The following is a 21,138-nucleotide window of genomic DNA, read 5'->3' as shown; positions in this document are numbered from 1 at the left end:
CAATTTCAGAGAATATCTTCTCTTGCCCCTGACAGCAGCTCTTTAAGTGGTATGCTTAACTGGCAATCAGTATCATGTGTGAGGGCAAATTTCAGCCCTTAGATGACAGACTATATCTTGGCCACCAAAAAAAAAGAGCTTTTGGCAAGTAATGAATTCACTAAATGTATATATTTTGGCATTGGTTATCTAATACAGAACTGAATAACCATTTTATTTATGAAATACTGAATGATTCACTGAATCATCTGTATATGTCATCAGTATAAGATAATGCTACTATTTTTTTTCTTTTTTATAGTAACAGCCAAACAGATAGTAGGCATTGTGCTATAGGTTTTACCATGAAAAACATCTTCCCTTAGACTGGAACTGCTATTATACATATACATTCTGTATATGTATAAGAGTATTTCCACATGTCTTAGGACATTTTTTTAAAAAAATACTTATATACATATTGCTTTCAGAGGTATTTGTGAGATTATGGGTTTTTAATTATTTTAGTATCTTTAAATTATTTGAGGGTATTAGAAAAGTAAGAAATATGTATGTTTGATCTACATGATCAATTTCAATTTGGGAAATATTATTTTGATCTTATAAGCATTATTATAAGCATTTCTCAGGGGAGATAACAGTTATCAGAGATTACAGCTCTTCTGATAATACAAAAACATTTAACTGCCGTAGGTTAAAGAATTGCAATTTTGTCACCTAAAACCAAGGGAAGCTGGCATTTCTTGGCTGAAGAAATTGTAAGCATTATAAGATTCAGAACATAAAGGAACGACAATAATCATGTGAAATTGCCTCTCAACTCACTGTTTGCTTATTTCTGTGTGATCTGTGCAGGTCTTTTTTATCTGTACACTGAAGTGGGCTAATTTCGACATATTTTAGAGTCGGCTGCCACCTTCTGGGAGTCTGGCCTTGTTTCCTCTTTAAGGCAGTTTGGAGGAGCTAGAGGAGGTTGGGTTTGTGCTGAAACTTTATTAAGATGGATAACATAAACTTTGAGTGGCTAAACGTAAGAATTAAGTCATAACTGATTTGAAAATAGAAAGTACATGTCCCTGCCTGGTGAAATATATTTAGACAAAAGCAAAAGGCAACCTCTCAGCTTCCTGTCATTCATGGGAATATTACTCCCTACAGCAGAAAAAAAAAAAAAAAAAGATAAAAAATGTTGAATCTACTGAATACATTCCCCTAAGGAATTGCAAAACAGCCCAAGCCTCTTCTTTTACCAGCGTGAATAAACTATACCTAAAATCATCTATTATTCAATACAATGTAACATTTACGGAAGCTCTGCAGTATAAATGATGCTGCAAGAAACTCACCCAAGAGGGTCTGCCAGCAGCTAATAAGGACAGGCTAAGCCATGTATTATAAAGACCTACAGCTTTTTGGACAGTGGTATCCAAAACACCAGGGGAACAGTCACATGCTTGGCCCTTGCAGAGTCATGCCCATAATAACTAAAAAGATATTTTTTTTTATTTTTTTTTTATTGCTTGAAACCAATTGCTGAATTACCCTGCAGTATGCAGTGGCAATGTGAGATCCAAATGCCCAACTACTGTGGGATCCCTTTTCCACTCTGCTGAACAGTAAAAGGAGCATAAATCTTAAACTATTTCCAAACCTATGAATGCTAAACCCAGTTAGCCCAGGCAGCCAACTCTGTCCCAGCATTGGCTGCTTCCAGTCTTCACTGCCACTGTCTCTGCCAGTAGAGGTTCACTTTGTGTATTAAAGTTAGGTGCAGTCAAATTTTTTACTCAGCCTGTTTGAGTAACTCTTCATAGGATGATATAATCCTCAACATCCTCAACAGAAAGGTGAAAATCTTGAACTGTAGTCTTGGATTAACCCCAAGGTGTACGAAAGCTTTTATTACATAGAGATAGCCCTCAAAACTAAAATAACTTTCAGATGAAGCAATTAACTATCTGCTCAGTGAAGAGAAAGGCAGAACTTGAGAATTTTCTGTTGATTAAGCAAAACTCATCCAGATCACGAAGTCTGATTGTTCTTTATACTCTTAAAGAGAAGTAAAAATCTGGTTTCCAAGGGCTCAGATTGTATTTATATAGATACAATTGTATAATTGTATCTAAACTACAATTCCAAGTGTACAGCTTCATTCCAGCAGCAGCCTGGAGACACTTTAGGGGAAGATCCATCTCCATAGGGGCCTCATTTAATTTTACTTTTCTACAGTGTAGTTGGGTTGGCTTTGGCTGGATGTCAGGTACTCATTAAGCCACTCCACTCCTCAGCTGGACATGGGGAGAAAAAAGTGATGAGAAGTATATTGATCAAGATAAGGACTGGGAGATCATTCAGCAAATACCATCACAGGTAAAACAGGCCCTTGTTGGAGAACTTGAGTTCTTATCTGCCAAATCAGAGTATTTAATAAGAAAATGGAAACTAAATCATAAAACACCTTTCTCCCTTCCTCTCTTCCTCCCAGAATCAACTTCACTCCTTATTTTCTCTAACTCCTGCCCCTCTATCCACCCTCAGCACAGGGGAATTGGGAATGGGGGCTGTGGTCAATTCATCAAAGCTTGTCTCCACAGCTTCTTCCCAGGATCTACAAGGATCTAGGACACCTAGTACACTCCTACTGCTCCAGAATCGGATCCCCCAGTCATCCATGAACATCTCTAATGAGAATTCTTCCCAGAACTATCTCTGCTCTGGCACCTGAAGTATCTCCTCCCACTCTTTCTGCACAAACCTTGGTTTTCCTGACCATTTTTTCCCTGCCTTCTTAAATACATTATCCCAGAGACACTACTATGGTTGCTGTAGGGCTCAGCCCTGGCCAGTGGTGGCTCTGCCTTGGAGCCAGATGGCATTAACTCTGGCAGACACGGGGAAGCTTCTGCCAGCTTTTCCCAGGAATCAACCCTGTAACCTCCCTGCTACCAAAACCTTGCCATGCAAACCCAGTACATACAGTCTGCCTGGGTATGGCAATATGTCCAAAAGGTATGTTTGGCTGCCTAGAGGAATGCTTCAATTCAGAATTGTTTTGCATGAGATTTAGCATACACAGAAGTTCTTCTGAAGTAATCCTGATAGTTCAAATGTAACTAGTAATTAGTGTGCAAATATTATATACCTCCTTTACTACATCTACACGAAGAGAAGATATTTCTCTATTTTTAGAAGCAGAAGTTATCTGATTGTGATTGACTTAAAAGACAGATGAGACTTGATGTTCTCAAGCATTATTTTGATTTAAGTCTGACAAGGTTCCATAAAATGCTGATGTCTTGAATTACCAGGAACAATGACACAACTTTTTAGAACCATGAAGAGATATTCTGTATATGTGCAAGTGAAATTTAGGCAATGATTTTACCTAATAGATCTTGTGTATAAGCTTCATATCTCCAGTACAGTACATGACTATATAATGTCTTCTGAAAACAAATGCAATGACTGTTGAAATAGGTTAGTCTAATTAGTATAGTGGCATAAAAAAAAATAAAACAACACAAAACCAAAAACTCCTTAGGTTGAACAACAGCTCAGTTCAGAATTAAGAGAAGTGAGCATGTTGGAGCAAAACCTAGAGTTGAACACACTAATTGCCCCTCCTACTGTTCGGTTCAAATCTAACAAGTCTCAAGCTGTTAGGACATACTTTGGGAACAGATGAACACATCAGGCTGTGTCCTACCCCAGGAGCCAACGGAGTCTATTACAATGTATAAGTGAGGAGGGATGTTGTGTCACTGGCATGTCTTGCTGCTGACACTGCAGGCAGTGACTCGGCGGAAATCTCCTCACTGGCACTACACTGCTGTGGTCTGGACAGAAAGCAGGATAGCTGTCTTGTCAGGGTGTGGGCTGAGAAACAAAGATGTCCTGCAGGAAAACAAAAAAAAAAAAAACCAAAAACAACACAAAAGCAAAAGCAAAACACCTATTCCTGCACTGCACAAGGCAGATATTCCAGGTTAGTGAGAGCCCAAGTCTTCCTCATCCTGCTAAGGGGCATAGACCATGCATAAGTGCTTTTTCTGCTTTGTAGTTTCAGTTCTTCTTGTCCTTCTTTTCACTTTTATCTTCTTCCTCCATCTATCTTCTGTCCCAAAGTTCACTTCAGAAGCAGTATTCCTGGGACCAAGGTGAATGTTCTTGACTTCAGTCATAGGTCTTTGCAGTGTTACTAAGACTGCCCTTCCGAGGGTGCTGTAACACTGTATCAGCCCCCGTCAGCAGCCTTCCACTGCAGTCATTCTCATGCATTTTTATCCAAGATACATTTTTATCTGCTATACAAAGATGCCATACATTAACTACTTCTCCCTAGTGCAATGTCACATAGCACTGTTTTATTATGCTGCCAAGAAATTCTTATCCAAAACGAAAAAAAAGAGAGAGAGAGAGAAAAAGAAAAAAAGAAAAAAGGTAGGAGTTGTCAGTTTAGTAATTTTTACAGCTTTGTTTTGAACTCAGAAGGTATACATGCAGCTTTAGTCCAAAAAGAGATAATATACCATCACATTTCATCTTAACATTGAATTTACAATTGCAATACTGTTTAAGCAATTATGTCCTCTCTTGCATCCCGATTTTTTGTTTTCTTTTTTTTAAATATATCTGTGTTAAAATTTATGAGGAATGCTTCATCTATAAGATTTTCTGACCTTTTGTCAGAACAGATTGTTACAGGGAAAATACTCATATGTAAAATAGCACCAACAGTATAATTAGAAGTGCTGTTAATTATTTATGTTCTTCACTCTGTAGGTGATTTATGTTTTAAATTTATATTAGAAAGACTCCTTTTTTCTTCAACAGTTTTTGCAGTATTTTCTATACTAAAAGCATACCCACGTTGCAGTCTAGAGCACAAATTCCCACACTAGTTTCTGACAGCCTAGCAGCAGTATCACAAGAGTGACTTCTAAAACAGTCTACCTTTCAGGCTATTATTAAAATAACATCATACTCTAATTATTTTTAAAAGCCTGCTACAGAGAGACATGCCTTCTGAGTTGTGATGGTAGTCACATCCAGGACATAATAGTGCTTGCTAAAAATTAAAACAGTAATCTAGGAGAGTGAACAAGCTTTAATTCATTTAATTTCTTACTTTATGAGATCTTCCTTTTAAAATTTTGGAAACATGATCTGAAAGTATCATAGATATCCTCTTCCAGTGTGATTTTGTGGCTCTTCTCTGCTTACCTTTTGTGTGCAGAGCAAATTCTCTTGTAGTCAGTCAGCAAACCCGTCTTAGAAATGAGGATATTTTTAGCAGAAGTAGGCAGAAGGTAATTGATTATTTTCACCTCTGCAGTCTTTGATTAAAGACAATGTGCTTAGGGGGGAAAGTCAACAATCATTCCTAAACATATACAAGCATTTAATTGTAGTAATTAATTTATCTATACAACTCAGTGTACTTTTAAAAAGCTTCTTGACTGAGAATGAATGCCTCATCAGTCTTAAATATAACAGCCTGAAAGAACAAGTGAAGCCAGTAGAATAACAAACAGTACTGCAGAAACCTCAGGCACTTGCAGGAAACAAAAAGACATTTCCAACCCTGTGCAGAGCAAAATTATGAAGAATTTGAAAAATAAATGTCGCAGAAGAACCATCAGTTGATAGAGCCACAAAAATTAAATACATCCCTGTACACATTGCCATGTAAAAGAAATGAAAAGCAGAGAAGCCTTGAGATGTAATTACAGAGAAAATTTTGTAGGAGAGTTTGAAGAATTCAGTACTTATGGATCCCATTTTTATAAATGTCATGTTCCTCATCAGTTTATCTGTTCAGTACAAACAAGAATTGCTGTCAGAATGTGAGTCAAAGGCAGCAGCTAATGAAAAACAAACATCCAGAGAAAGGCAGTCAAGACAGATGAGCAACAAAGACACATAAAGAAGAATCAGAAAAATCAATGTAAAAATGGTTGTGCCATTAATTGGACAGGGTAGACGAGCCTTTGCTCTCCTCCAAGCTTCAAAGGTTTATTCTTCCCATAGATGACAGCCTAAATGTTGAAGGCAAGCAAAGTTAAAATACATTATTCTCAGTAAACAGGAAAATGATCAGATTATAGATTATCACCAGGTTACCCCAACTGGAAATATCACATAGCGAAAATATTCTCAGGAGAAAGGATGTGGTACAAAAGTGAGGTATTGAGCAGGCAGAGCTCTTGGAAAGACTCTTCTGGACAGACAGGGAACAGAAAGGACTATCTTGAGCAGAAGCAGGTTTCTGCCCATCTAAAAGAGGTATTTCCTAAGTGATTTTTAATCAATAGCTCAGTGATAAAGATACTCACAGACAACTCATTTTCAGCAGGGTTTACTGCACACCTTATGTCTCTATTTTTTCCTCACAGGAAGAAGAGAGAATTAAGGAGAACAGAAAGACAATGGAAATGAACTTAAAAATACAAAATTAGTGTTTTACTACCTAGTTTTATCTTTGCTCTGGCCCCGCAATACCACTAAACTCCTTGATATTCACTTTTAGTCAAGTCTGACAGATTAATGGCCATGACTTTAGTCAGATAACTACACCACATTTCCTGACATAATCAGAAATCCAGTGATATAGACCCAATATATTAGGAATCATAACTTAGATGTCATTCACATATGTAATGTGGCCATTTTTATCTTTTATGGTTGTATGAAGTTGCATCCATTTCTGAGTGAGACTATTGCATTCAAGTTCATCTAGAAGAGAATTCCAGGATTCTTCATGTTTTTTCAAAAATTAAATCTAAAATCATAGAATCATAAATTCATTAAGGTTACAAAAGACCTCCAACATCAACCAACTTTTGAACAAACACCACTCTGTCAACTAAACCTCTGAACTTAGTGCCACATTCAGTCATTTCTTGAGCACTTGCAGGCATGGTGACTCCACCACTTCCCTGGGCAGCCCATTCCCATGCCTGACCACTTTTTCTGTGAAAATATTCTTCCTGATGTCCAGCCTGAAACTCCTCTGGTACAGCTTGAGGTCATTTCCTCTTGTCCCATCACTGGTTACCTGGGAGGAAAGGCCAACCCCCAGGTGGCTGCAGCCTATTTCATATCATTGTAGAGAGTGATAAGGTCAGCCCTGAGCCTTTTATTCTCCAGGCTTAACAAGAAGAGCCAAGAAGAACTTCAACTTTTTTTCCTTTTTTTTTTTTTTCCTTTCCTTACCATGTATAAGAATTTCAGCAAAGTGAATTGCAGGATATTTTCTTTACTTTTTTTTGTAAGAAGGAGAATGCTTGACTGATTTTAGTTCGCATTACTGTAGATACTTGGGTATTTGCAGTCTTCTTTTTCTTTCTGTTGCTATAGGAGTTGTTAATATTTATAAATCTGTTTATCCAGAAAGTTCTTCAGATTCTCTGAAGAGAAAGAGAAAAAGTTTTCCACAAGACACAGGTCTTCTGCTGCAAACTGGCATTATTTCCACAGCCTCCTGAAGGCCAGCCAGTCCCAAGATGAATCCTATCACCTGATCCAAATGACATAGTTTCAGGCGGAGTGGATTACTTCATTTTTCCTTAAAACAATGTAGAAATTCAAAATCCTGAATGAACAGTCTCGATTTTAATAATAATTCTATGAATAACACAGTTTTATTTTTTTTTCTATAGTCTTCCCCAGTTAAATGAAAACATTAATACATTGAAGTTTTCGGTTTTTATGTCATCAAAGGTTAAATACAGACCTAATGGCCCCTGTGATTGCGAGGAGGAAGGATGCTGTGGTTAGGGAAAAAACAAGACTCAATGCAAAAAGTAGCAGTTTTATTTGTGGCATTTCATGTGGGCTAATGGATCTTGATGAATGATGGAGGAGATTAAATGTTTTTCACTGTACCTAAAGGGAGGTGCCTAGGGCTTTTATTTTATTTGTTCTACTGGAATCCTTGGTTTGTATACAAACCATTACACTAAAGCTGATACTGAGTCAATTAACAACTAATGAAATCATTAGCCAAGTCTAAAGAGATATAAATAATTATTTAGCTTGTCTTGGAATTAAAGTTTCATGCAAGTATTGTATTTATAACATAATACTGAAATTCAGCAATCAATAGGTAAATTATACAAAAATAAGCAAAAAAGAATGACCGTTCTCTCTCATATCAAGAAAGACGCAGATGCATCATTTATTAAATTGCCAGTGAGAAAACCAAGCCTGAACAGATGTTTGTCTTTTTGAAAGTGAGAATAGATATCTGACCTAATGGGCTGAGAACTAGAAAATAGCAAGACACAAGAAAAACAGAGTGAAAGAAAAGAGTACAATTCTTTAGAGTAAGGCAAAACAAAATAACTATGTATTTATGTTTATATTTGTATATAAAATTCAGCAGTATAAAACAGGTTGTAAGAAAGTTCTTACACCTTAATAAAAGCAAAGAAAATTAATATCAACACAGCAACATGTTTCATGTAAATAATCTGCAATTAGTAATTTTTAAATACCTTTAAAAATATGACTTTATTCTACAGAAATTTTTCATAATTTGAAATGTTTTTCATATATACTATTTATATATTATTTAATGAAGTTTATTTATTATTTTCTTGTTTAGGATTTTAATTCATGCTTGAATTTTTGGAGCAAAAATCTATAGATTACAAACCAGTCTTTATTTTTTTTCAACACAGTTAATATTACAGCCCTGGGGATTTTTGCCCCCACCTTACATTCTGAAAAAGATTTGGTCCTTAAAACTTTCCGATTTAAGGTTCCGTAATTACACTGTGAAAATATTGCAAAATTATTCCTAGCACAAAATTTTTCTCTTTGCAGGTTGAAAGCAGCACAAGAGGATTTGTCATAAAGCTTTGGGAAAGGAGGATGCATTCCTGACCTTGGAAGAGTTAGCCAGGCCACAGAAGAAATAACTAAGGACATCCTCAGACATGGGGGGCTGCCAGGTCCAATTAAGATGGGTCCCAGCCATGAGTAGTCACTAATAAAATGATTTGGGACTAAGCAAAGCAAAGGGTCCCCTTAGAGGATAAGAATACTGAGAAAGGTGAGAGTGGTTTAATTTATTCCTGTTGTTGTTATTAAGAGTAATCTTGCAGGAGATTATGGGAATGGCAATAGTGTCTGTGCTAACAATAAGGTTTTATAGAGGGGAATTTCTGAGCAGAGGTACTGCCTGGATGTAGTTCAAAGAAATTCTGAGGCCCATGGGAGATGCAGTTTTCCTGAAAGAACGCCTCTGAGTTTGAATGCAAACATGGATTTTTCTTGTGTTACATACCGGGAAAATTATATAAAATTATTTTTGAGGACTCTGAGGAGAGTGAGATGAAGTTATCAAACTATGAACCCAAGGCTGAATAGCTGGTACAGACTATTCTCAATAGTCTTGAGACTCTAGAGCTTGTACATGTGAAAAAAACACAGTCCTATAAGTCAGCCACGGCTCAATTGGCTTCAAATGAGGAAAACTACCGGCCTTGGGAAGTGCTTGGCTTTCTGGTGCACAGCTTTAGTGAGATGCACCTCATGGGGAGCTTCCTTCTGCAAATCTAGATGCACTAGGTGTTAAAATTACTGAAACTCATATATTGGTTTCCTTAATATTACAAGAATTATATTGAACTCTGCTGAAACACTCACTCTGAAAACGTGCAGATGGTGAAATAATGAACCCAAGCTGGGCTCTTGTGCCATCAGAGAAGTTTGCCTCTTTCAGTGCGTTTTTGATACTTTAAGCAATAAGACTAGAAGTTCTTCTCTGTAGATGCTTCCTTTCATGGCACCCCTTATTTCTATATTTCTGAGTAATGCTAAGATGAGGTCAAACTACAGCTGGACTCTTGTCTTTATGGGTAAAGCAGCTACCACCTGATTCCATTGCTTGCCAAAAAAATTATGAAACGCACACTTTTATTCCTTAAAACTAGTGAAATTGTCAACCATTAAAGAATTTGAGGGACTGTAAATATCATACATGGTGAGATTTGGAGGAGAAATACAAATTTAAATCACTTTCACTCTCAAACTGCCACTCAACTAAATAGTGAGCAGTAAGTACTTGGCTAAAGCAGCACCCAATTTTTGGCAGCTGTGAAGGAGATGAAGCCAGAAGAGAATGGCTGCTCCTGAAGTGAGAAGCAGCAGCTGATAACATAAATTACTGCCATGATATTTGGATATGAGTAATCTGAGTAGTCAGAATCAAATCTTGTTGGAAAGCTCTAATCCCAAAAAGAAGGAAGCAATTCACGAAAAATGTGTGACAAGTGTCTGAAAGACTAGAAATAGGCTCATGTTATACCATTCTTGTATTTCATAGTCTGTTAGTACGTTTTAACCTAGTAAAAAGATTAATAAGGCAAAAAAACTAACCACTTACTGGGGATTTTTGTTAGTTTGTTTTTATTTTATTTTACTTGCAAGATCACTGTTTCTAGGTTTTGAGCACAGCATATTGCTCTTCTTGTAAAGGAATAAAATTTTTTAAAATATTGCTTTTCAGTAACAGAGGTAATTTAAGGTATTCCATATGTGAAAAATACTTCTTTTTGTGCACTACTTTTCTAAAATTTAATTGTGTTTCTCAAAATAGAATCTCACCACTTATAGTTTGGGGCTGATTTTCACTTGGGTTTTAAATTTTGTTATACTAAAATAGTTCTGAATTGTATATAGTCCCTTTCCACCTCTCTATACTACTTTTGAATGTTATAAGAAATAAGGGAAATAACTTGAAAAATGCAGTTATAAAAAGAGATATCAGTACCTTTTAAGTATTTCAGCTGCTACCTGACTGTAAAAGGTTATCCCTTCCTGAGGGTGAGATATTGATATTTCTATCAGCTTTTTATTGATGACTTCCCATGGTACATGCTCTGGTGCTATATTTTTGAAAGTTGTCCGAAAGTGATGCTGGCTTGTGTAAAGCAAAAAACCTGCTTGAGAATATCAGAAAAGTCATGGGAAATCTGTAAGGGGCTGGAAGGTCAAATGTAATTCTGCCTGCATCCAGCTGGCTTCCCACTGTGTAGGCTGCTGTGAGAAAAGTTCCAAGAAGGCTGGAGTTTGGGACAAAACAGAGCACTGTATATGTCGTACACACAAGTCTTGCCATGCATATCCAGTGCTTCAGAGTGGAACACAGATAGGAAGCAGCTGGCCATGTGGAGCAACCAACATTTGGTATCTGACTCGTAAAAACTAATGGAACAAAAATGTCATTGTCCTGTCGTGTGCACAAACATTGTGATGCTGATTTCTTAATAACAAAATACTCCTGTTTTTATGGTATGTATTTGGGAAGTGAATAAATGATACCTTGTTCTGAGTTTGCCCACCGTAGGAAATACCTTTAGACCCCAAAACTCCTTAGAAGAAATCTAAAAAACAAAAATTATTTAGTTTTGTGAACCATTATCCCTGAAACATTATACTTGTTATTTGAAAAGTCTTCTATAAAAAAAGATAAAAATAGGACTTCAGTGTAATTTTCATCTTTATTTGAGGGTATAATTTTGAGGCTAAATATATGAAAGTTTGTCTAAACTTCTTGCATTGGAGCATGTCTGTCTCATTTTAGATTGTAACTTGTTAGAATTGCTAGCTTCTTTAATATTTTATCAGAAATACTGTGTAAAATAAAGTTTAACCACTGTTTTAAAAATATCATTTCTTACACAAGTCCATTTTCAAACAGATGTTAATTTGAAACTCAAAGGGTTTGTGTGCTAAATGTATAATTTTTTAAAAGATAAGTAACTCTGGATTTGAAAAACAGTGAATATTCCTTTACCAAGTTCATTTTAGCATCAAGTTGTTACTTTATTCTTACAGACTACTAATTTTCTGTGTGTGGTGTTTGGTTAGGCAGCTCCCTAGTGTGACAAGATGACATAACAAGAAAAAATGAAGTATAAACTGTTTTTCAAAAATTGGTTTAATTTTTCTTCTGAAAGTTTCTAGAGCTACAGAAACTTTAGAGAAGCAAGATGAAGTCAGATTACTTTTGTTGTCTGTCTTCTGATTAATTGGACAGAAATATTAGGAAATTAGGTGAAACTCATGCTTGTCTAAAATTTAGGAGTCCTTATAGCTCAACAGCAAGCTAAGGGAAAGAAGCTCTTACTAGCATTCCATAGTAAGTTGTAAGGATGTGAGAAATGGGTGACAATGCAATACATGATTTTCTGATTCTTAGGAGAAAACAACACTAAAAAAAGAAATAACTGTATTTCATATATATATATGTATATATATACACACATGTATATACATATATATCTATATATATATACATAGATCTAGATTTAGATATCAGTGAAGTACATATCTTTTTTTTAAAAAAAAAAATGCCTTGTTTTTGCTCTTACCTTAACATGGCCTGTGTACATATCCTTCAAATTAAAATTTAGGATTTGCAGTTGCAATATGTCACCACACATACTGGGGAGATAATATGTTCCTCACTAGCAAATATGGTTTTCTCAGCACTCAAAATCCAGCCATGCACATGCTGTGAACTACCCAGGAAACATCATGCCCAGGACCTGTGAACTTCATGAATAATCCTCTTTCATCTCCTGTATTGTCAGATGAGAGAAGTCCCCTATGCGTTATGAGTCTTTGGGCTCAGTATGATGCTGCAGCCCTAGAAAATATAAGCCATTTTTCTTCTGTCACCAACTACCCACCTGGGTATTATCTGAATATTATGATGACCTAGAAGATTCCAAGTCATAAAAATGGCTCTTGCCGCACTGGCTATATATCTTACAGTAGACTAGCGGCAGTTAAATTTTCTTAGGAAAAAAACAACCAAACAAACTGAAAGTACTAAACTTGTGTCTCATTTTGTAGACAAAGCTGTTGAAAGAACAGTACAGTTTGTGTAATAGACATCAGTGTGCACATGTGCTTTAAGACCAAGCCTACAGCTAAACATCATTCAGAAACTTATAAGTTCTATTAATATTGATATGTGTCACTCAAAGGTGACTTCCAGGGCTGAAAAGGAGAGATACTTAATTGGAATAATTAAAATATCCTTGACTTCAGCTTACTATTAACTTTCTAAGAATGAAGGAGGATTTGGTAGAGGGGCTTGCATGTACTATTTGAACTCTGCTCAATGCTTTTCTGAAACTTCAGAAGTACTAGAATGTATGCAGAGTAGAAGGCTTTGTAATTGCTTCAAAACCTGGCTAGGTTCTAGTGTTGGTTCACTTAAAGTTATTGGTTAATTCTGCTCTAGTGTGGATTGTGGTTATGTTCTTTTTTCTTCTTCTTCTTTCTCTTTTACGTAAGAATACTTTCCAATGAGATGTTGAAAGTTCAAGCTCAAATAAACAGACATTAGCGTTTCCACTCTACTCACCCTGCTTTAAATACTAAAAAGTTAGTGTCAAGAGCTAAAAGATTCACAGACCTTAAAAAATGGGCTGCTGAACAAGGCATTTATTATTTAGCAGGCACTTTCAGTGAACTGCTGAAATCCTGCCACTCGATGGCACTCTGTGTTCTGCTGTTTGCTCGAGGCTCAAAGCTGTCATCCACTCAGCTCCTGAAACTCCTCCAAGTCAGCAACAATGCACAAGTCCCTTTGAAGTGGTCTGCAAAATGCAAGGAGCGTGGGGAGAGGAGATGTGCTCGGGAGGGTAGGAAAGGGTTTCCTTTTCATTCTTTCCCCACCCCAGTGCAGAGTCAGGAGTTGCTGCTGATTCATCCTGTGGTATGGAACTATTCTCTCCCTGCTCCGAGCCAAAGCAAAAGTATAGGTCTCCCTTCTTCAGAGTCAAAATTTTTCTTTTGTTTTTGCTTATGACTGATTGACTGCAGCCAGAGGTGAGACTTGCACATGTTGGTCTGTCTCTTAGGTTTTACAGACTATTGTAAGTGATTTTCCATCAGAGTACTGTTAGAGCAAATGCTTAAACATTAAAACAAACATGAAGACAGATCTCAAACATTGATACTTCTGAAGGAATTTGAGCATCTATTTCTTAAATAACAGTCCCTGTAAACAAATATACACTTGGATTTTGGCCTACTTCATTAACCCAGTCTTGTTAGAGAGTAGAGCTGTGCAGGCAAACAGGAGGAGGAGCAGGAGTGGGGAGAAGGAGACAAAATGGCATAGGATGGGACTAATAGCTCTCAGATGATATTTTTACTTATTTTTATTTTTATTTTTATTATTTTTATTTTTAATTTTAATTTTAATTTTAATTTTAATTTTAATTTTAATTTTAATTTTAATTTATTTTTGCTTTCACACTGCAGTCTCATATCCAGTAATCCAATATAAGGCTTGAACCTTTATTAAGGCATCATAACCTAGAGCTTTATAATTATTTTCTTTAGAACTGATACTAATTGATTTTTTTCTGGTTACCTCTGTTTTTTATGGGTTACTATAACCTTGTCAGTCAAGAAATATTGACTCTTCTGATGTTTTCCATTTTCCCTGGTCTTAGTTCAATATAATAATACCATTAGACCAGAATAATATATTATATAAGTTGGTGTGTCTTCCCACACTGAATGTGGTTATGTTAATTTGCTTACAAAGCTTTTTAAGTTAGTGACCAAAATTCTGTTTTTTAAGTAAAGGAGTTTTGTGGCCCTTCTGCAAAGAGTCTCAGTTGTAAATTCCATGAATACTAATATGCAAGGCCACCTCAGAAGTATTTGTTTCCTCCTAATACAGTTGAGTTATGTGTTAGTAACTGCTAAAATTGGTGCTGAAACACAAGTCATTAGAAATAAGCCTTTTTATTGATCTTTTAGACTATATCTATTTATGTACCTAATTTACCTGCTGCACTGTTCCAGGCATTTATTTACAAAATTTCCTAGGAGTAAAGTTTGTAGTAAAACATACAGACATTTCTTATTTGTAGAAGCATGCCTATATGCCTGGTAGATATTATAAAAATTATAAAAATTACAAATTTAAATAACCACTGTCATAAAGAACTCATAAAGAACAGGGTTCTTTATGACAGCTTGGATATGGTCATAGGATCTTACAGAAGTGCACTAACACAGCTTACCAAGTGACTACCAGGACTGTAAAACTACTGAGCCATGGTAACTCTGGATGCTCCTAGGACCACCCAGCCTGCAAAATGTGACACATTAGCTCAGTGTCCTGCTGCTGTATTTAACAGTAGGAGGTGGCAAAGAGCATGTATGTAGTAGTAACTGGAGCTTAGAAGGTTGCACAGTCACTACCCCTGTTTGTGCAACTTGAGCTGAAAGGCATTCAGTTGTGCATTCAGGTCTGAATCACAGAGAATTCTGTTTCATTCAATAGTTAAATCCAAGCCTCGAGACTCATGATAACTACCCAAAGTAGTATATTTGGGCCAATAAAAGATTATGAAGCCTGAAGTTTAACTTGAGGACAAGAAGGCAAGAGGAATGATCATTTCTCATGTTGTCAGCATACTAAGATGACAGTGATGACAGATGATTTCCAGACATCTTCTGGTACAACTTCACAAGAATACCTTTTCAATACTATCTCTTTTTAACTACAGCTGAGGGAATATGTGTTCAAACATCACTTAAAATTCAGCTGAACCTTGAATGGCAGAGCTGCTCTGGAAAAACTTTGGTGTGGCACCATCCGTGCTTTGCCAGAGAAATGTAGTTCTAGAATTCTTTGTGGAAGAAACAATATCTGCATTTGGTAGGTCATTTAACAGCACTCACCTTTAAGTTCTTAGAGCTAATCTCAGAAGGATTTTAGAATTTAGGATTTTAATAATCAGGTAATACTGGGAGAAACAATCACGAGCGCTGTTGCTCTCAGATTATTTAACTCAGGAAACTAATCTTGGCAGTGAGACCAATGAAAGTTTTATATAGGCATCAAAGCACTAATTTCATTTTGGACATTTAATTTCTGCTCAGACTGCTTTCGATCTTTCTTTTCCTTGATCTAGAGCACTCGATTTATAGTTTACTGGTTAGACAAAAATAATTCTCATGGCGGTTGTTTAAAGTGTGGTTGGGTTTTTTGTTGTTGTTTTTATTTTCTAATCCAGTACCTAACATGAATGGGAATGCCTCAGGCTGCCACTGTGTAATGGATGGTGTATAATAGGCACGTGCTCTGACACTTATAGGGAGTAAGCATGCAAAAATTTGGGAGATGATAATTAACAATTTAACTACAACAGATAAGGAAAAAAACCTTCAGTTTAGTTATAAATTTTATTTCCAGCTTGTCCTACTTAAAGACTAGGAAAAAAAAAAAACAATAAAAACTGTGGTTCTATCTTGCCCACCTAAGTACATAATCATCAAGGTTCTAGGATAAGAGAAATGCAGCTTCAATTTAAAATTAATGTATATTGAATCATGAAGGTGTGTTGCCATTACAGGCAACTTTCTTTTATGTGGAAGAACTAATCTTTATTTGCTGATCCAGTGGAGATATTTGTCACCTTGATATACTATGAGATGGTTTAATACATGATTAGGGTCTTGTATCATAACAACATTAGGGCTAATCAAAATGAAGTTAGTACTGTTAAGTTAGGAGCTACAGCTCGTATCAGCTAGCATCTTACATAATGTCTTTCTTTCAAAAAGAAAAAAATGTATTCAGATTAACAGCAAAATTATGGATTCAATCAGTAAACAAACGTGATTCTGTTATACCCTTTGGCAGTTGAGACAGAGTGATATCGTCAGCTCTGCCTTGCATGCCCCAAGTCACATGTTGTTTGTGACTCATTTCATTTCTACAACTGCCTCTATTGTTCTGAAGAGCACAACAGTATAAAGGGATGTCAACTGAAAAGCAAGAAACAACTATTGCATTGTTAGATGGAAAAAATAAATTTATAAGTAATTCTTGCTTCTGTCTTTTATCTTCTCTCTCTAAAGACTATGAAACTGTTCTTACTAAGAGATACTTCTTTTGTTTCTCATGAAGATGGTAAACAAAGCCTACATTCTTTACTTTTGTTATAACTATTCCTATTTTAGCTTTTTTTCAGCTAGTGGTTGCTGCAGGTAAAGCAGTTCATAAGATAAGAGAGGCAGACTGTGACTACATCTGAATGACTAGAAGCTTGTGTTTTCCCTTGAAAGCACTACTAATGCAATGAAATAATCAATTGACTGTACAAAAGAGTTTCTTGCCTAGTAGCTGTGGTACTGGGAAAGAAGAATCACATTTACTGTTTTGCTTTCTACTAGGTGCTCTACAGTTTTGGCCAAAACCAAGAAGCTTGCAGAGGTGAGGCGGAAGCTGAGGAGAATTTGGTTCAGAATTTATGAAACATATGTTTTTCTAAAGAATTTGCCAGAACAGTATCAATTTCTCGCTTACTTGTTCTTTGTCACATGCAGAAATGCTGATTTTAGTTAAAGGAAAATGGTAGTAGTTGACTACCAAAACATGGTTAGGTTGCTGTTCAAACAACAAATCTGCCTACTCAGTATCTAAAGGAGAGCAGTATCAGAATTGTCAGTGTTAGCATATGAGAGATGCTTAGCTGCCATATCTTTTGCAACGGTGATTTTTTGCAACAGCTGTAGGTAAATGCTTTAAAAAGGGAAGCTGTTAAAATGACCACTGAGTGATTGAAGACCACTCATAAAAGAGCAGCCAGGATCTGTTTCTGGGAGCTGGAGTGTTGGGTACTGTCTAATACTTGCTCCAGTTATTGTTATCTGCCAGGTGTCAGTCGGTGTCTTAGCAATGGTCTCTGTGTCCTGACACAACATGCAGTGATTGCAGAGTGCTGGGTGTCACCTTTGCTTTCCATTACACACTGGAGGATTTAAGCTGTTCTATGGAAATACAGATAAGGAGCCACAGTAGCTCTGGGCATAAGGCTAAAGTCATCCTGGTTTAGTTCTTAAACCATGTTGTAACATTTAAGAGGGTATTTCAATATCTCAGCATATCTGTAGCCTGTCCCAGTAGGTTTTATGGTTTTTGTTAATGCTTGAATCAATGATTTTTTTTCATCCAATTTTCTTAAGTCATTTTCCAAGGTGTTTAATAACTAGATTAAAGTGGTTAATATTCTTATTGCTGTCTCATAACTTACTGATAGCTATGTCTTTAAAGTTGGAAAAAATTGCTACCCAACTGGAATTTATATCTTGCATGGCTGACACTTGAGAAGGAAGATGATTGAATTAAAGACATACTAACATAAAGATGAAGTATGAAAATATTTTGTGTTGGAATATACTGTTTTGCCAAGACCTGAAGATCTGGGCCCTATTAAATCGCACTCCAATATGCATGTTTGGCATATCCAATATAACTATTAACTTATATCCTTGAATTGCTAATGAAAGTGATGTACGACAGATATTTGGCAGGATGTGTGTAATAAGGTTTAAAACTAATAAAAAACAAACAAATATAAACAGCTGAATCTTCTCAAAAATTATTGCTGAACAGGCTTTCTGCAATTCTCTTCTGAAGAAGCTCCTTTCCTACTCCAAGGTTTAATTTCTGCTCTAGCTGTAAAAACTCAGAATAGCTATCTGAAAATCTATTTTCCTTAAATCTTTCTGGCAAGGAAGCTGAACTCTAGGACTAGCATCATTAATTACCATTCTTCTAATCTGGGTTCACTTTTTTAAAGATCTGAAAATATAGGGTCTTTCAGGGTAGGTGGCAAGGTGTTAAATGTCAAAGGAAATGTCGTAGGTTTGATGATCTATGTGGGATCACAGGGGTTATATCCTGATTAGACTGCAAGATCTTCTTGAGCAAGAGCAGATAGAGCACTGTGTCCTGGGATAAAGCAAGTAATCAAAGTGGGTCTTTTGTATTTGAAAACTGTGTAGTAACTTAATATTTCCCCTCTACTTCAGAATCCTGTCATGTGAACCTAACTGTGCATGATGTTTCCACTTTGTTTCTGACACTTGAAAACAGTTGTGGAAAAACTACTGAAAATCTAGGCAGGAGGTGGACGTGTAAATACTATCTGGTAGGAACAACTCCCCTGGGAATGTGAAGTGCTGTACAGAGCTATGTGAAAATAAATTTGGAATAAAAACCAGAACAAGTAACAACACGGTGGAATGGATAAACTCCAGATGTTCATTTGCAACACAACTCTCTGAGCAAGTTATAATTAGAATATGAAGGCCAAATACATGAGGAATAAAACTTATAAGAGTATAGTATAACAAATAACTTATAACAAAATAGTAACTTTGTCACTAAATAAAAAATATTTCCTTTTTAAACATTCATTTATGTTCTTTATCTTGTTTCATCTATTTTCTTACTCTTGCAAGCTATGAAGTTCCAAGATGTCATGTTACCATGGAGTCCACCATAAAGCACCTGAAGCTGTAGCTTTTAAAAGATAAATAGATAATAATTCTGTGCACTCTTGTGACTCATTGAATACTGAGGTCAATAAATAATAAAGGAGGTGAGAGAGAGGGGAAGGGGGAGATGAAGGAAGTGCCAGACCTGTTACTTCTAGCCCCCAGCCTGGTTTGTTAGAATATGAAAGTAATCTAAGCTTCCTTTTGGTTTTCTTTCTCTGGATTACTTTTTCTTTCACTAATAGCTTAGTAAAAAACAGTTTGGCAAAAAACCACAAAGACAGTTTTTGAAAATATGGTGGAAGTTTTGGATACAGCATCCTTCCTGTAGGGTGGGTACCTAGGAACAATGTTAATACAGAAATGTATTTAGGTTGCACTTTGTAGCTAACAAGCAGATAATGTTTGCTAATAAATCAAGTGGTAAATCTGACACTTCATTTTTGGGGTTTTTTTAATCTTCTACTGTTATATTAGCCACTTGACGGTGGGAGGGAGGGCACTGTGTGGAACATATCCACTTCAATGAAACCCTAAGTGTCCTATGTGGTATGGTTATGAAGCAGTTCTGAAGTATGGAATCTAAAGTCTTGGAATCTTAGGAAAAGTTAGAGTGGAAGTGACTTCTGGAGCTATCAGCTAAATATCATTTTTAAAGAAAGGCTAATTTTAAAGGTCCATCAGGTTTTTTCACTTGTCTTGCAAGTCCTCAGAAAAGGAAAATTCAAACTGCTCTGGACCTTTACTTTGGTACTTAACTACTTTCATTACTTAGATGATTTTCTTTATATCCAGTATTATTGCTCTTGTTCTTACTTACCATTTTCACCTTGACATTTTGCTCTGCTTGTCTCAGCAGTGCAAATTTCCTCTATATCTCTCCTCAGTTTCTCCTTAGCCACCTCTTTTCCAGCCTTGACAAGCTCTGTTTCCTCAGCCACTCCTCACCAGTGCCAGGTGGAGAGGAATGACCCATTCCCTTAGCCCTTGCACATCTTTCATTGCAGCCCAGTGAGCACAGTCATTATAATGCTGAACCCAGCTCCCTTGCTCTGTGGTGTCTGGGGCTTTTTTTAACTGATTGTTTACATGTCACCTCTTAAAGAAAGTCCATTCTGTGTATTTGAAAAAAAACCCAAAAAAACAGACAAACAAAACAAACCAAACAAAAAAAATAATAAAAAAATAAAAATCCCGAAACCATTAAAACCCCCCAAACAAACCTGAAAGAACCCCCAGCAAAACACACCATGATCTGTTACACATTCTTCAGTCTTTGCATTGTCTGCATGTTGTGTGAATTCATATATTTTTTTCTTACTGCAACTTGGAATACTGTTAGAGTACACTAGAAAATTGTTTCTTCGCTATTCAAAAATAGTTTTAATGCACTAATAATACTGAGTAAAAGATCCTAAAATCAGTTACTCTTCTACAGCTTAATTCAGTTATTTCCCTCAGCCCCTAGAATGACTGTAAAATGATTGTGGTTAAGATTATATATATTAGAAAAATGCACGCGACCCAAAACTTATCACAATAAAAGCCAGAGGAATGGCAGCTTAAAGCAAGTCAACTAGGCCATAACAGTTTGCAAATATCTGAAAAGCTTAACACAATGATGGGAAAACCTAGAATTCTAAACAAGGCAAACAAGAGCATCAGGATGTGAACAAAAGAAAGATGATGATCCCAAATAAGGAAGAGAAGAGAAGAGAAGAGAAGAGAAGAGAAGAGAAGAGAAGAGAAGAGAAGAGAAGAGAAGAGAAGAGAAGAGAAGAGAAGAGAAGAGAAGAGAAGAGA

This window comes from Cyanistes caeruleus, chromosome 5 (genome assembly GCF_971803275.1).
Source record: "Cyanistes caeruleus chromosome 5, bCyaCae1.hap1.1, whole genome shotgun sequence".
Classification (NCBI taxonomy): domain Eukaryota; kingdom Metazoa; phylum Chordata; class Aves; order Passeriformes; family Paridae; genus Cyanistes; species Cyanistes caeruleus.
The sequence above is the reverse complement of the archived record's forward strand: the minus strand, read 5'-3'. Positions refer to the sequence as shown.